The following is a 17,055-nucleotide window of genomic DNA, read 5'->3' on the forward strand; positions in this document are numbered from 1 at the left end:
TGACACCACGCCTCACCTGACCAGAATAGTTCTTCATGAAAACCTCATCTCCTACCTTCAACTGAAAGGGGTGTCTATTGACATTACCTCGCTGTAACAGGTGATGCAATATCCTAATGTTATTCCTGGCCCATTCCCAATTTTCCCCCAGATCTTCAAGAGTAACAGATGGAGGCAGATGGGGATTGATGGGATACGCAAACAAGCGAGCGGCAGAGACTACCATGGGTACTTCGTGCCGCACAATGTTGAACACACAATTGAGCCAAGGCAAGATGGTATCCCACTTACTCGGAGCCTTGTGATGGTAGATGATCAAAGCTGACTTAAGGTTGTGGACAAAAGATGTCTGGGGTTAATATGGTGCGATTCTTAGGTGCTTAACAGCGTTACGAAAGTAAAACTGCTTAAACTGTTCGGAAACAAACGCCAGGGCGTTATCGCTAACAAGAGCTTTAGGAGGATCAAACCAGCTGAAGATGTTGGTCAGATGTGCAGTGGTAATGACTGCCATGACTCCACAACTATAGATAAACCCCACAAATCTGGAAATTGCGTTAACAACCATTAGAATATATCGGTTCCCCTTCTTGGTACTGGGAAAAGGACCCACATAATAGATAAAGAGATGTCCATTGGGTTCTCCTCGCGCTTGGATTGTAACAACCTCTTCCTTGGTTTAGCCTTCTTACAGGCTTCACACCAGCCACTAATCGCCTGATATTCTTATACAGCGTGGGCCAAGTGACGAGAGCGTTAACCTTTTCCAAGGTTTTATAGAGTCCCGTATGTCCTCGCACTAGAGAATTATGAAAATAATTGAAAATGGAAGGCACCCGTTCCCAAGGCAAAGAAATTTTAAAGTCTTTAGTTTCATTAACGCTTTTACATACTATCCATTCCTGATGGTGTTGTCGCTAACCTGACCACCAGATAAGACTTGCTAAGCATCATATTCCTTGTCGAAATTTGTATGCAAAACGTAAAGTACTTTAAATTATTTTGAATTCGCCGTGGCAAGCTTTTATCATCTCGTCTTAAGAAGTCTGTGCAGTTGGGAAGTGTAATTGTTAATTTGATCGATTAATGTTCTCGGTCTTTACTTGCTATTAACGAGGAACGCAATATGCAATTAGTAATTCTAGAACAACCAAGGGAGAAGTATATATATATGTCCCGGCGAACAACGCCATTTGCAATTGGTAATTCTACAGCAAGGAGAGAGAAATATATGTATCAATATTTCCCTTGCTTGCTATAGAATTACTAATTGCATATGGCGTTCCTCATTAATAGCAATTAAAGACCGAGAGCATTAGTCGATGAGGTTAACAATTACACTTCCCAACTACACAAACTTCTTAAGACGACATTATATATATATATATATTTTCAAGTATCGTAATTATTGATGTGGAGGACCTTGAATTTTAATATCTTATTCATTACTCATTAACGCTTCCACTACTAAATTTGGTATTTTTTCACTGTAAAGAGTTTAATTATTTTAACAATAAAATGCTGTTCAAATACACTTAATTTTGTGGTCCCGGTAGCTAATCACACTCCAACTAACACCTTGCCACGTCGAATCCATAACCTGTGAATTGGATCAATGGTCGCACATATGTCGGTACCGTTGCAAACCACATATTTAAGTATACCTGTTTTGATAAATAATAAAGAATATATTTGGTTTCATTGAAGTGTGGTTGAAAGATCGAACTATTCTCATACCTAACGCACCTTAAATTGTAAGTTAGGTCACTATGCCATGCGCATTTGTTAGTATTACAGAACAAATTTTTACATATTTTGATAAGTAATAAGGTCAACATATTGTTTCTTTATACTGTGTTGAGCTGTAAGTCAGGACAGAAGTACCAAGAAGTGAGCCATATGTAGTTTTTACTGTTATAGAACAAGTAAGTTACAACTCTAGTGCCAAGTGTGTTCTGTTCCGTTACAGAATAAATCTTTACGAAGTGTGATAAATGACATGGAAAATTTTATTTAGGTCCAAAGATCGAATTTTTGTTCGCGATCAGAGATCTGAGAGGAATCTTGACCATATTGTCTTTAACCGAACAGTGTCTTCAAAGCTAACAAGTAGCATTTCGTGCATTTCGAAGTTATACTTGCATTTTACAAATATATATGTATTTAAAATTATAGAAAACATTGAAGATCTCGCGAAGATGCACTAGCTTCAGTTTTTTTTGTTGTGCTTAAGTATCAGAGAAAGTGACGTCGGTGTATAAAAATGTTATAAATATTCAGGGTCTGGCAAAGAATATGGGAACACTGCGGAAAATGCATACTTCAACATAAATGCAAATTGTAATGAAGCGTGCAGGTTGTGCTGTTATATCTGACCACAAACGCGACCTGTCAATGTCGTCAATAAGAAGCAACTGTTAGTTGTGGTCAGAAAATTGTGAGGGCGTTTAGGCGAAGCTAAGTGAATTCGAACAGGGGCAAATTGTTGGTGCTCGCATGATGGGTGCTTCCTTAATCAAGGTAACCGAAGTGTACGGTGTTTCAACATATAGAAGATGAACACAACGTACAGGGAAACTGGAAGAACATCACTTGATGAGTTATGACGTGGACGAAAGTGTATGTACAGTTATCGTAACTGACGGTCATTGAAGAGGAGTGTGATGAAAAATAAAAGAATGACAGCCGCAAATGTCACTGCAGAGCTGAATGTTGTACTCGCGAATCCTGTCAGTTTCAGAAGCGGGGAACTACATGGTTAGCCGGAAATCCTAAAGTAGGATTCCAAAACTGCTCATCGATAATGAAAATTCCCGTAACAGGAAAACGTGACGCCAAGGCCCTACAACGTGGACTATGGAGGAATGGAAGAACTTCGTTGGGTCGGATGAGTCTTTTTTCACATTGTTTCCACCTTCTTGCGGAGTTTAAGTCGGAAAGTTGAGGGACGGCTGAGGCTCGGTGATGATTTGGGCAGACATTTCGTGGAATCACATGGGCCCCATGTTTACTCTGCAATTTCGCTTTACTGGGAGGGATTATATGACCATTTTGGCTGATGGTCGCACCTCTTGTTCCAATGGTGGTTCTCCAATGATGATACTGTGTTTCGAGATGAGAGGGCCCCTGTTCACACAGCTCGCATCATTCAGGACTCGTTTTGTGACCACGAGGATGTATTGTTTCGTCTCCCCTGGTAGCCACAGTCACCAGATCTCAATGTTACTTAGCAGCCTTTGTGGTCTACTCTGACATAAGGGTGCGAGATTACGTCCACCACCGTTACCATTACCTGAAACTTCAACAATTTTGGAGGAAAGACGATGCGATGGCGTGCTGGGAAGGAATGAGTCCGAAATTTAATGTGAAAACTCTTAAAAATTTTAAATAAAGCAAACGTTATTAATTTAAAGAACACCTTCGGGGACTTCACTTTGATAGAGATGAAACTTTGCAGCCAGAGATGAGGTTCCGAATCTGTCAACAAACATTCTACAATATCAACAAACCTGTTTCCCGTTGGGAGGAATGTGTTCAGCGCCAGGGTGACTATGTTGAGAAATGCATATGTAGACACGACGAATAAAGACGTAGAATGTTAATAAAGTTGGTTTTACTTAAAAAGCTTCAAGAGTTTTTACACAAAAAAACGAAGGCATTACTTATCAGCGAGTCTTCGTTTAAAATTCCTTTGAAAACAACACAGGCTCTATATTTATTAATCTGGTGACAACTGGAATCTGTTTTGAACGCCAACGGTTTTTGTATAACGTATTAGGCATTGTAATGTGTTGTGTTTGTAGTTTTTCAATATTTTTGTCCACCCACTATTGGTATTATAAATTAAATTTTTTTATTGCGAAACGTAGTGCATTAGCTTCTTATCACCTAAAAGGGTGCTTCATAGGATGCTGAAAGATTTATTTTACATTACCAATGACATAGCTTCTCTTAAGCGTAAGAGGAACTGTCAACTATTATTGGATGTCCCATTTAGTATGTTACTTTAGGCCCCAGTATTTCTTCTTTTGAGTTATAAGACAATAATACAGACAATTTAGGTGTAGAAATACTGTAAATTACAGCTGTACTGTCAATAACTTTGCGTATTTTAATAGATATTTTAAGCATGGAAATATTATAATTTTTGCAATTAATATACACTCCTGGAAATGGAAAAAAGAACACATTGACACCGGTGTGTCAGACCCACCATACATGCTACGGACACTGCGAGAGGGCTGTACAAGCAATGATCACACGCACGGCACAGCGGACACACCAGGAACCGCGGTGTTGTCCGTCGAATGGCGCTAGCTGCGCAGCATTTGTGCACCGCCGCCGTCAGTGTCAGCCAGTTTACCGTGACATACCGAGCTCCATCGCAGTCTTTAACACTGGTAGCATGCCGCGACAGCGTGGACGTGAACCGTATGTGCAGTTGACGGACTTTGAGCGAGGGCGTATAGTGGGCATGCGGGAGGCCGGGTGGACGTACCGCCGAATAGCTCAACACGTGGGGCGTGAGGTCTGCACAGTACATCGATGTTGTCGCCAGTGGTCGGCGGAAGGTGCACGTGCCCGTCGACCTGGGACCGGACCGCAGCGACGCACGGATGCACGCCAAGACCGTAGGATCCTACGCAGTGCCGTAGGGGACCGCACCGCCACTTCCCAGCAAATTAGGGACACTTTTGCTCCTGGGGTATCGGCGAGGACCATTCGCAACCGTCTCCATGAAGCTGGGCTACGGTCCCGCACACCGTTAGGCCGTCTTCCGCTCACGCCCCAACATCGTGCAGCCCGCCTCCAGTGGTGTCGCGACAGGCGTGAATGGAGGGACGAATGGAGACGTGTCGTCTTCAGCGATGAGAGTCGCTTCTGCCTTGGTGCCAATGATGGTCGTATGCGTGTTTGGCGCCGTGCAGGTGAGCGCCACAATCAGGACTGCATACGACCGAGGCACACAGGGCCAACACCCGGCATCATGGTGTGGGGAGCGATCTCCTACACTGGCCGTACACGACTGCTGATCGTCGAGGGGACACTGAATAGTGCACGGTACATCCAAACCGTCATCGAACCCATCGTTCTACCATTCCTAGACCGGCAAGGGAACTTGCTGTTCCAACAGGACAATGCACGTCCGCATGTATCCCGTGCCACCCAACGTACTCTAGAAGGTGTAAGTCAACTACCCTGGCCAGCAACATCTCCGGATCTGTCCCCCGTTGAGCATGTTTGGGACTGGATGAAGCGTCGTCTCACGCGGTCTGCACGTCCAGCACGAACGCTGGTCCAACTGAGGCGCCAGGTGGAAATGGCATGGCAAGCCGTTCCACAGGACTACATCCAGCATCTCTACGATCGTCTCCATGGGAGAATAGCAGCCTGCATTGCTGCGAAAGGTGGATATACACTGTACTAGTGCCGACATTGTGCATGCTCTGTTGCCTGTCTATGTGCCTGTGGTTCTGTCAGTGTGATCATGTGATGTATCTGACCCCAGGAATGTGTCAATAAAGTTTCCCCTCCCTGGGACAATGAATTCACGGTGTTCTTATTTCAATTTCCAGGAGTGTATTTAGATTGTCATTTCACACGTGGAAGTAACATTGCCATAAACATCGCGTGTGTGTGTGTGCTAATGAACTTTTGGCGACCATTTCAGAGGTGGAAATACTGTAAGTTACACCATTAAGTATTTCTGACATACATTTTAAACATGGAAATAAGAATGACATAAACGACTTGTGTTTGTTTCAGCGTGCTTGCATGCTTTTGATAGACGTATTAGAGGTGGAAACACTGTAAGCTACACCACAATTGTCAATATCAGTTCATATATTTTTGATAAATAATTTAGGTCGTTCGAACCCTTTTGAACATGGTACCAACTTATCAAATTCAGATCGTTCAGATAGTTATGAAAATGATGCCGTATTCCCCAATTTCAGACCATTTTTGTGCTCAAGAACATGGTTCCAACACATGCAATTCAGGCATGAAATTAAAATGTTATGAATACGGCAACGATGCTGTCTCTAGGAGTCACATACTGACTATATGTATCGTGTTAATGGGTGCTAAAATACTGGAGCTAAGATTGGGACATCTAAATACGTGTTGTGTGTGTGTGTGTGTGTGTGTGTGTGTGTGTGTGTGTGTGTGTGTGTGTGTTAGAGAGAGAGTGAGAGAGAGAGAGAGAGAGAGAGAGAGAGAGAGAGAGAGAGACAGAGCGAGAATAGACTGACAGAGAGAGTGTGTATGTGTGCGTGAGAGAGAGAGAGAGAGAGAGAGAGCAAGAAGGAATTATCGAATAGGACTGAAGTCGGTAGATTGTGTTAGACACCTGCAACCAAACAGGTGTTTACAATTTCATTAAAAATGGACAATTTATTGAAGAGTAAGCGATTCACTGATTGAGAAAGCTAGTAACTCACTGGCCCACTTCTGGCCCCAATGCAAGCAGTTATTCGGCTTTGTATTGATTGACAGAGTTGCTGGATGTTCTCCTGACAAGGGAACCTCCCCATCGCACCCCCCCCCCCCTCAGATTTACTTATAAGTTGGCACAGTGGATAGGCCCTGAAAAACTGAACACAGATCAATCGAGAAAACAGGAAGAAGTTGGGGAACTATGAAAAAAATAAGCAAAATACACAAACTGAGTAGTCCATGCGCAAGATAGGCAATATCATGGATAACGTGTGGTCCCGTGGTTAGCGTTAGCAGCTAGAGAACGAGAGGTTCTTGGTTCAAGTCTTCCCTTAAGTGAAAATTTTATTTTCGCAAAGTTATGATCTGTCCGTTCGTTCATTGACGTCTCTGTTCACTTTCATAAGTTTAGTGTCTATGTATTGCGACCGCACCGCAAAACCGTGCGGTTAGTAGACGAAAGGACATGCCTCTCCAATGGGATTATCACATCCACAAGAAAACCTATATCGGGCAAGGTAGAAGAATCTTTTTACCCATTCGCCAAGTGTACAAGTTAGGTGGGTCGACAACATATTCCTGTCATGTGACGCACATGCCGTCACCAGAGTCGTATAGAATATATCAGACGTGTTTTCTTGTGGAGGAATCGGTTTACCTATGACCTTGCGACCAAATGTTTTCGGTTCCCATTGGAGAAGCACGTCCTTTCTTTCGTCTACTAATCGCAAGTTTTTGCTGTGCGGTTGCAAAACACAGACAATAAACTTACTACAGTGAACAGAGACGTCAATGAACGAACGGACAGATCAGTTTGCGGAAATAAGATTTTCGCTCAAAGGGAGACTTGAACCAAGGACCTCTGGCTCCGCAGCTGCTCACGTTAACCACGGGACCACTGCGCTCCTGAGTTCGCACTATCATTTATGTTGCATATCTTGTGCATGGTCTACTCAGCTTGTACATTTTGTTGATTTGTTTCATAGTTCCACACAACTTCTTCCTGTTTTCTCGATTGATCTGTGTTCAGTTTTTCAAGGCCTATGCACTGTGCCAACTACATCTGAGGGGGTGTGATGGGAAGGTTCCCTTGTGAGTAATATCGTGCCAAATTCTGTCCAAGTGACTAGTCAGATGGTAAAAATCCCGAAAAGGTTGGAGATCCCTGCCATTATTTTAGAAATATTCTGAATTGGGGAGGGATCCGGCAACCTTACTGGTCATCGGTAGGGTATGGAAAACACGAAGACAAGCAGTAGGAACACTCGCCGTGTGCGGGCGGGCATTTTATTGTTGACATTTCACTCCTGAATCACTTGCCACGAAGGGCAACAAAATGGAGCGAACAACACCGCCGATATACTGCTGTGCTGTAAGGGTGCTGCGGATGACAACCAAAGGGGTCCTACTGAGAAAATAAACAGAAGCCAAGCCCATCACTCCTGACTGTCGAGCCATAAGGTGGACGAGGCTCAGATTGGTATCCCACTGCTGCCTGCGGCGACTCAAGAGACGCCTTCTCGTGTTATGGGAGTTCAGTTTGAGGGGAGGCTCATTACTGAAGACCGTTCTACTCCAATGAATGAGATTCCAAGTCGAAGATCTTCTTTTCCTCTTAGAATTTATTTCGATGATTACAGCATCGAGTCAAATTTTCAAAGAATTTGGCAGTGTAGGTACATTTATCATTACGAAGTTGTATCCCCTCTGGCCTGGATGCTTACATTGATGCAGTTGGGAATGGTGTAATTAGACCGATGTATCCTCTTCCTAGGCAAGTTGGCCCACAACTGTTGTAACTGTTGTTTGATATCCGCGATACAGGCACTAGGATGATGTCGGGCTGGTCCCACAGATATTCCGTGGGGTACAAATTTCAGGGTTTCACTGGCTACATCACAGTCTATAGAGACACGTGTCATCGATGGACGAGCATTATCCTGTTGAAAAATATCACCACCATTCTGTCGCGTGAAAGACAGCACGTGAGGACGCAGGATGTCCGTGACGTATCGTCGTGGTGTCAGAGTTAGATAAGTCACTACCATCTGGGACTGAAGTCATACCTGACAGCTCTCCACTCGATGACGCTAGGAGTTATACCGGTGTGACTCAGCAAACCAACGGAAAAACCCGATCTCGCTCCGCGTCTCCGCCAAAGTCGCTGACGATGGTCATTTGGGTTAGAACAGAAGTGAGATTCTTTGCCGGAAAAAGTGCGACGCCATTCATCAGCAGTCCATATTCCTGGCCAGGACGTCACGTGAACCGTAGCCGTTTGAGTTGTGGTATAACGGCATCCTACGCATGGGACGGTAACACTCTAGATCGGCTGCTGCTAAGCATTGATCAGTAGTGTATAATGACACAGCATATTGCACGGAATCTATTACTTGATCTCAGATGCCAAGCGCAGATGTCAATGAGTTACGATGCGCTTGGTCCATACTACAGCGATCCTCCCTTGTGGTGGTCAGAGGTGGTCCAATTTTGGAGACGAGTACTCGTGCTCTCACGCCCCGTGCTGTCCAACACTGGGCCAATGTCACACCCAAATGCCCCATATATATGGGAGTTGTACGATTCGACCAGCCACCCAAATAACGCTGTCGCACAGGAGTACGGGGGATCACCTGTCCTTCACAGTGATCATTCAACATCTGACGCTGTTCACAACTATTGCATGCCCTACTAGACCAGATAACTGCTCACGAACAACACTACTGCTCTCTAGCGCTCGTCTAACCTGACACAGTGAATTGCAAATCTACTCACTGACATATACACCAGTGGTGTCTACATGTACGGATTTACGCTGCCATCCGATCATGTCTACTGGGTGCTTCAAGTTTACGGTAAGAATTGTAACTACGACAAAGTCCCTGCTGATTCAGTGCGGCTCTCTCGAGTAAACGGATTTAAATTGCTTCTGTTTACATAGGAAGGAAATATAGATATGCAAGTGGGAAGGAAGTTTTTTCATTGCTGTTGTGTAAAGTTTTATAGAAAGTCTTAATAAACCGAATGAAAAATTGTCTTTATAGATCTGTAGCAACGAGTAATTGTGGATCAGCTTCTTAGATTGTTTTGGCTAAAACCAGTGACGTTTCGTACCTTGGGCTGTCAATATTCCGCTGTCTCTGCTCTGTAAGGAGAATGTCTTTGAACATCAGCTCTGCTGATGGTTAGTGTTGTCTTTCAATATAATTATGAATCGTCTCGTACATTAATGAATTAGTTGAAAAATGCTACCCGTAAAAAATCCATCTTTATCGTGAACCGTTACATGGCGATTTAGTGAAGAGGAGGGCATTTTCGGTGAGGGCGTTTCAAAAGATGGCGGAAGATGATGATTGGTTGAGTAACGTGTTGTGGACCTAAGAAGCTCATTTCACGCTCCGAGGGTCTGTCAACGCCCATAGCTGCAGAATTTGGGCTACCGAAAATCCTAGAACCGTCGTGGAAACTCCATTGCATGACGAGAAAGTCACGGTATGGGTGGGATTTACCACATCCACCGTTATGGGGCCTTTTTTCTACGAGGAAATGCGTGATTCTGGTTTTGTTACTGCTACAGTGACGGGTGAGAGGTAGGCCGATATGTTACAGAATTACATCATCCCCAGCCTGGCTGATAAACAACTGCTGGAACGTACGATGTTTATGCAGGATGGCGCTCCACCCTATATTGCTAGACGCGTGAAAGATCTCTTGCGAGCGTCGTTTGGTGATGATCGTGTGCTCAGCCGCCACTTTCGTCATGCTTGGCCTTCCAGGTCCCCAGACCTCAGTCCGTGTGATTATTGGCTTTGGGGTTACCTGAAGTCGCAAGTGTATCGTGATCGACCGACATCTGTAGGGATGCTGAAAGACAACATCCGACGCCAATGCCTCACCATAACTCCGGACATGCTTTACAGTGCTGTTCACATTATTCCTCGACTACAGCCATTGTTGAGGAATGATGGTGGACATATTGAGCATTTCCTGTAAAGAACATCATCTTTGCTTTGTCTTACTTTGTTATGCTAATTATTGCTATTCTGATCAGATGAAGCGCCATCTGTCGGACTTTTTTTGAACTTTTCAATTTTTTTGGTTCTAATAAAACCCCTTGTCGTTCCAAGCATGTGTGTCAATTTGTACCTATCTATTTACATTATTCCGTGATTTATTCAGTTTTCAAATTTTTACTGACTTCTTGATCACCCGGTACATTGGACGTATATTAATGTACGAGTACCACTCACAATAATCAAGAAAGCTAAATATGCTGGGTATGCTTATCAACCTCTAAACTGCTGACCCCAGACAAAAACTTCGAAATCGCCGGACATCTGGGTCAAATCGTATTATTTTCCCGGGCACACACATTCTGTAGACACGTTTTTACCATGAACTCCAAAACAGTTACCAAAAACTTCTTTAAGCAACATAAAATTTTACCAATTTGTCGGTGGAGGACTCCAACTCTCCTTTTGTTAAGCGATACTCCATTAGAGGTAAAACTCCCGAGAATGTCAGTCCATAAAAACTGCACATCTCCATCTCCGTCCCAACGATGAACTCTCCTTTCACTTGACCGTCTGCCCACAAAGAAAAAGCAGTTCTTTCCTTAACTACAACTCGTTTCTCCACTATCAAACGTCCATGTGACTGTTCATCTTTCTACTACTCCAAACTCTCACTGCTAACTCTCTACCTCCTCGACGTTAATTTCAAAGATAATTTTAAGCTGTCATGCCATAGCACCTCCATTTTACTTCAATATTATGCAGAATTTGTATTAATTTCTTTTGAGACACAACAAATATACATGTAACTTTGAACGCTTTAACAGTTATTTTTCATTTCAAGAATTCTATCAAAAATCATACATTACATTAAGTCATGATTAAAATCATAAATCGTGAATGAAAAAAAAAATTTAGTTTAGACAGGGAAGAAAATCTACACCACAAACACATCCGAGAGGCACGGAAATGGTGGGAGTCTGTTTGGTAGCGTTGGCGAGGATGTAAATTGAATAAAGCTTTCCGTTTCCGTCAGTGTACATGTTTATTAAAAAAAAAGATGGGATTGGATTAATGTTTCTGATTATTCAAGCGAAATTATCAATATTTTCGGTATACTACTCCATCATACTTGAAACTTCCTGGCGGATTAAAACTGTGTGTCGGGCCGAGAGTCGAACTCGGGACCTTTACTTTTCGCGGGCAAGTGCTCTACTGGTAGAGTTACCTAAGCACTACTCAGGACCCGTCTTCACGCCTTTAATTCGACCAGTACCTAGTCTCCTACCTTCCAAACTTCACAGAAGTTCTCCTGCGAACTTTGCAGAACTTACACTCTTGGAAGAAAGGATATTGCGGAGACATAGCTTAGCCATTGCCTGGGGCATGTTTCCAATTGGTAGATCACTTGACCGCTAGAGGCAAAGGTCTCGAGTTCGTGGCTCAGTCCGCCACACAGTTTTAATGTGCCAGGAAGTTTCATATCAGCGCACATTCCGCTACAGAGTGAAAATTTCATTCTGGATCCATCATACTAGCCCTTACGGTTCAAACGATAAAACTGTTGATGATTTTGTCAATAATTTGTTTCCAGTTGATTCGTCTGTGCCAAGAAATATACCTCATCCTTCCTTCCTCACAGTAAGTGTTGCTAATCATTTTCAGGTTGCAGTATTTCGAGCCTCTCTTTGTCGTGTGGAGTACATCGTTATACTCGCATATTATTTTAATTTAACATGTTTGTAACAGTGCCGGAGATGCTGGTATCAAAGAAAATGAATCGCGGCGATGGAATAAACACCAGATGCACATCGAACAAGTTCCACAAAGCTCCAATGTGTGCCTTTGTTGTATACACTGCTTTGTGAATAGTTTCATTCAACGATACATTGCAGTTTATGCTGAAACAAAATGCATTCATCCTTAAAACTGCTGAACTGTAATTCCGCAATTTCTGAATAGCATGCTGTACCTTTCCACTACCAGACTCAACATAAATTATGTGGTATTTGTGTAAATTTCAGGACTGTACCATCGGTCATGGATCTCATTCAAATGGAAATTTTCAGTTTGACGTGTACTGGAATAAATGGCTATTTAATTAACTCATTGCAAAACAAAACTTTATATGAGTCCAGAGGCAGCCTGAAGCATGAAAACTATGTGGTTGTGATACTACCAGAATTATCTTCTTATCATAGATAGCATGTTTAATGCCTTGATTAGTATTTACTACAATTTAGGAGCCGCCATTTTCATATCTTCTGATAAGTGATTCAAGAGAAACATTACTTTAGCCCCTTTAGACTTTTCATAACTACTATCTGTGTTGCTGGAAATGAGAAGTGCTAAACCATGAACACACTGACTGAACGATGCCAAACTCAAACTCCAGCATTTCCATAGCTTTGGGATACGTTAAAATTTCATCCCTATTCGATGTTTCTTTCAGTATTTTTGGAGCAGAAAAAAGCCATCCCCAATAAGGAAAAATGGTGTGAGGGCATTCGTATGTGAGCTCACGTCGGCTGCAATTGTCAATGAATGCTTCTGTGTACAATCGTGATGTATGCTATTTCGACCACTCAGCTCCTGCCTATGAACGATTACTATTGCTACGTACCGATAAACGAAGAGATTGTCACGCCATGTGCTTGCTGTGTAGTCTTCTCAGTCATGGGACCCCCTCATATTCCTATTCGATGTTTCTTTCCCATTCCCTTGCAGAGAGAATTTTAATTTGTTGAGAACGAGTGTTTCCGCTGTGTTGTTCAGGTACACACAACACAGCGGAAACACTCGTTCTCAACAAGTTAAAATTCTCTCTGTACCACTACACAACACTGTCCAGTTTTCTAAATCATTTTCCGTATCAGGAACCCGACTTTAGAACAATTTTCCTAAAAATATTACAGTGATTAAAATCCTTTCATGCTCCAAAAGGCCACTTGTGGAAGGTCTTCTGTCAGAATAGCCATATCTTCCAGCGGGTCATCAACTCCCCCCCTTTCCCGCCACTTTCTCCTCCCCTTGACTTCAGAGTTCTCTATTGAAATTATCTTCTTTCTTAGCAGCCATCGTCACTTCCACTTCAATTAATCCCTCTTTCCGAAACAAGACATCGAAACTGCTAAACTAATCAGTATCATTCTTAATGTCTCAATTATTTTTTAATGTTATTATTATTATTGCAAACTAGCTGTTACCCGGAGCATATCAGTATTTTTGTTGTGATCAGTGATGGTGGGAGTAACGAAGCTAGTAATTTTAAAATGTCTGTGTCTTTAGTGGTGTAAAGACGTATGTACCAAAAATTAGGCAGTGCTGGTATGTAGGTACATAATTGTGATTCTGTTATTTTGCTGCATGTCGAATCTGAAAGCATGCATCGTATTTTATAATTATATTTAAAATATGCCTCGATTCATTACATTCGTAGAGAATCAGAGTTTTTACGGATTCCACTGATTCACAAATTTCAGAACGTGAGATTTCGCCACCAGAACAACAACCTTTTCTTCTTTCCATTTCATGTATTATAACGCCTACGTGTTTATTCCTAACCTGAGACAACGAATTTATGATTAACATAGTTAATTAATAAACTGTAATCAAATACAGCCTCACGAAAAGCCTCCCACGTTCTACATGTAAACGTACGACTCCCTGCTAGTCGTACAGCCCTCAAATGACTCCACCGTTGTGAATCTTGAAGCGTCTCGGAAGCTGTAACAGACGCGCGACGCTCAGCGTCTAAAATTCCACGGGCCTGTGACTGATTTACTTCTCTGTACCTATTGAGGCCACCTGACGTTTTGCGTTTAAGTTCCATCGGACCCGAACTTGATCCAAGGTTTGTTGCGTTCGAGCAACTTAGCAACTCGAACTCTCTTTGACTATGTGCTGAATCAGATTTAAGCTTTCAATGATCTGAGCAGTAATTTGAAATATTGTTCTCGAGCTTACTGCCGGCTTTTATTGTAGTATCTCCACAAAACTCTCCAACTGTACTAGGTGGTGTAGCAGCTCACTATCATAAATCGCACTCACGACAACATTGGCTGCACACTTTCACGGAATAATATATAAATACTAAGAGTCGCCTACCATCGCGCCAGCGTCCTCTGCATCCTATTCACGTACACCACATTTAAAAATGTTAAAAAAGATATTAAACATTTCTAAACTAGTCTATGATCTTCCTCTAGGTGCAAGCTATTTCCATACCATATTTTTTTGGAATCGGTTCAGCGCTGTACGCCTGGCCATTGGACTGTTGATGAGGTTCAGCGCTTTACGCCTGGCCATTGGACTGTTGACGACAGGAAATATGTTGCCTGGTTGAACAAGTCTCGTTTGAAATTGTATCGAGCGGCTGGACGTGTACGACTATGGAGACAACCTCATGAATCCATGGACTCTGGATGTCAACAGGGTACCGTTCAAGCTGATGGAGAGCATGTAACGGTGTGGGTGGTGTGCAGTCGGAGTGATATGAGACGTCTTACACGTATAGATACGACTCTGAAGGAGACACGTAGGCAAGCATCATGTCAGATAAAATGCACCCATTAATGTACACTGTGTATTCCGACGGACTTGGGCAGTTTCAGCAGGACAACGCGACGTCCTGCACGTCCAGATTACTATAGAGGGGCTCCGGGAACACTCATCCGAGTTTAAACACTTCCGCTAGCCACCTAACTCCACAGACATGAACATTATTGAGCATGTCTCGCATTCCTAGTACCGTGCTGTTCAAAACAGCTCTCCACCTCCTCGTACTCTTACGGATTTATGGACAGCTCTGTAGGATTCATAGTGTCAATTCCCTACAGCAATACTTCAGATATTAGTCGGGTCCATGACACGTGGTGTTGCGGCATATCTCCGTGGTAGCTGGGGCCCTACACGATATTAAGGAGATGTACCAGTTTCTTGGCTCTTCGGTGAATGATCCTCATACATCTAGCAACAGGTCTCTCTCATACTCCATATACACAGATCGCAACCAATTTACCTGTTTCTTTTAGAAATTCGGTTCCCATTCAAGGATTCGTTGAGAATAAGCTAATAACATTTAAGGAAGGTTCAAGATCATGGGGAAGGGGTTGAGAGGATGGACAGAATAGGGGGTGGGGAAAGAAATAAACATAGACAGGGAAAAGATTAGGGTAGTCAGACAGACTGAGGAGGAGGAGATGGACAAGCAAGTGGGGAAAAGGTGATGGAGGAGGAGGAGGAGGAAGAGGTTAGCACATATATCTAATTCCCATACACATTAACAACTGGGAAGCATTGCCGGGTTCGCTAGTTGCTAACAATTGCATCTTAAGGTAATTGAGACAGCTAGGTCCATTATATATATATATATATATATATATATATATATATATATATATATATATATATATATATATATAATGGACTATGGAGTCACAAATAAGTAACATGACGACACAAGGATACGGTCAGGTATAGAAATCACTCTGTAGGGAGTCTGAGAGTAAAGGAAAACCAGTACACGCTGTACTCACATATTATGACAAAATGTCTGATGGGATAGCTCGTTTGTTCCGTAATAAGTGAGTGCCCATTAGTTTTCCATCCAGCAACTCTTTAAGCGTGATAAAAATCACGTTACACAGAAACTCAACCCGTTCACAAAGGCCGGAATTTAAAAATCCGTTTGTGGTACCTGTCACAATTTCTGCATGAGACGGACTGAAAGATGATTTAACTCGACATTCAGGGAACACATTCTTCCTAGAGATAGCAACACTTCATCGTTTTAGTCATACCTACATGGTAAGAGCCATCTCATTATCGATACCGACGACGTTCTGCACTTATTGTATCAAGAAGATAAAGCGTATCTTATGAAAATTTTAGCAGAGATCGAGATTTATAACCATTTTAATGAACACCTAAAAATGATTTTAAAGTAAAAGATAAAGTTGAAAAATAGTAATTATTTCAAACTAAGAAACAGAGTTCAAAAACAGAAACAGCTATTTAGAAACGTTTTTTCTCTGTGTTTGTAATGGCTGAAGGTTTGCTCCTAGCTATTAAGGTGTATAAAATGTAGCTTTTTCATAAAGCAAGTGAAATGACACAATTTCACAGATTTTACTCGTCCGATACAGATATCGTTTTATGTATATACACTGAAGCGGCGAATGAAAATTTGTACCAATTACCGGCACCGGCAGCCGGATCCCCGATTTACGTTCGAGGCCGAGGTGCTAGTCTAAAGCATCGCAATTCTGTTCGTGTGTAAGGGGGAGTTTAAAGTAGACCGGGGTGGGTATGAGGATCTGGACCGAGGAGGGAGATGTGCCAGGGTAATCCATGCATGTATGCGGAGTCTGTGCCAAGGTGGCTTAGTGGCTATAGCACCTGCGTAGTAAGCAGAAAACCCAGGTTCGACTCTCGATCTTGGTACTGATTTTCATTCCCCGCTTCATTCCATTCACACACACACACACACACACGACTCCAGGAACACTCTTCTGAGTTTAAACACTTACGTCGGCCACAAAACTCACCAGACATGAAGATTATTAAGCATATCTGGGTGCCTTGCAAAGTGCCGTTCACAAGA

The sequence above is a fragment of the Schistocerca serialis genome, chromosome 4 (assembly GCF_023864345.2).
Source record: "Schistocerca serialis cubense isolate TAMUIC-IGC-003099 chromosome 4, iqSchSeri2.2, whole genome shotgun sequence".
Lineage (NCBI taxonomy): Eukaryota > Metazoa > Arthropoda > Insecta > Orthoptera > Acrididae > Schistocerca > Schistocerca serialis.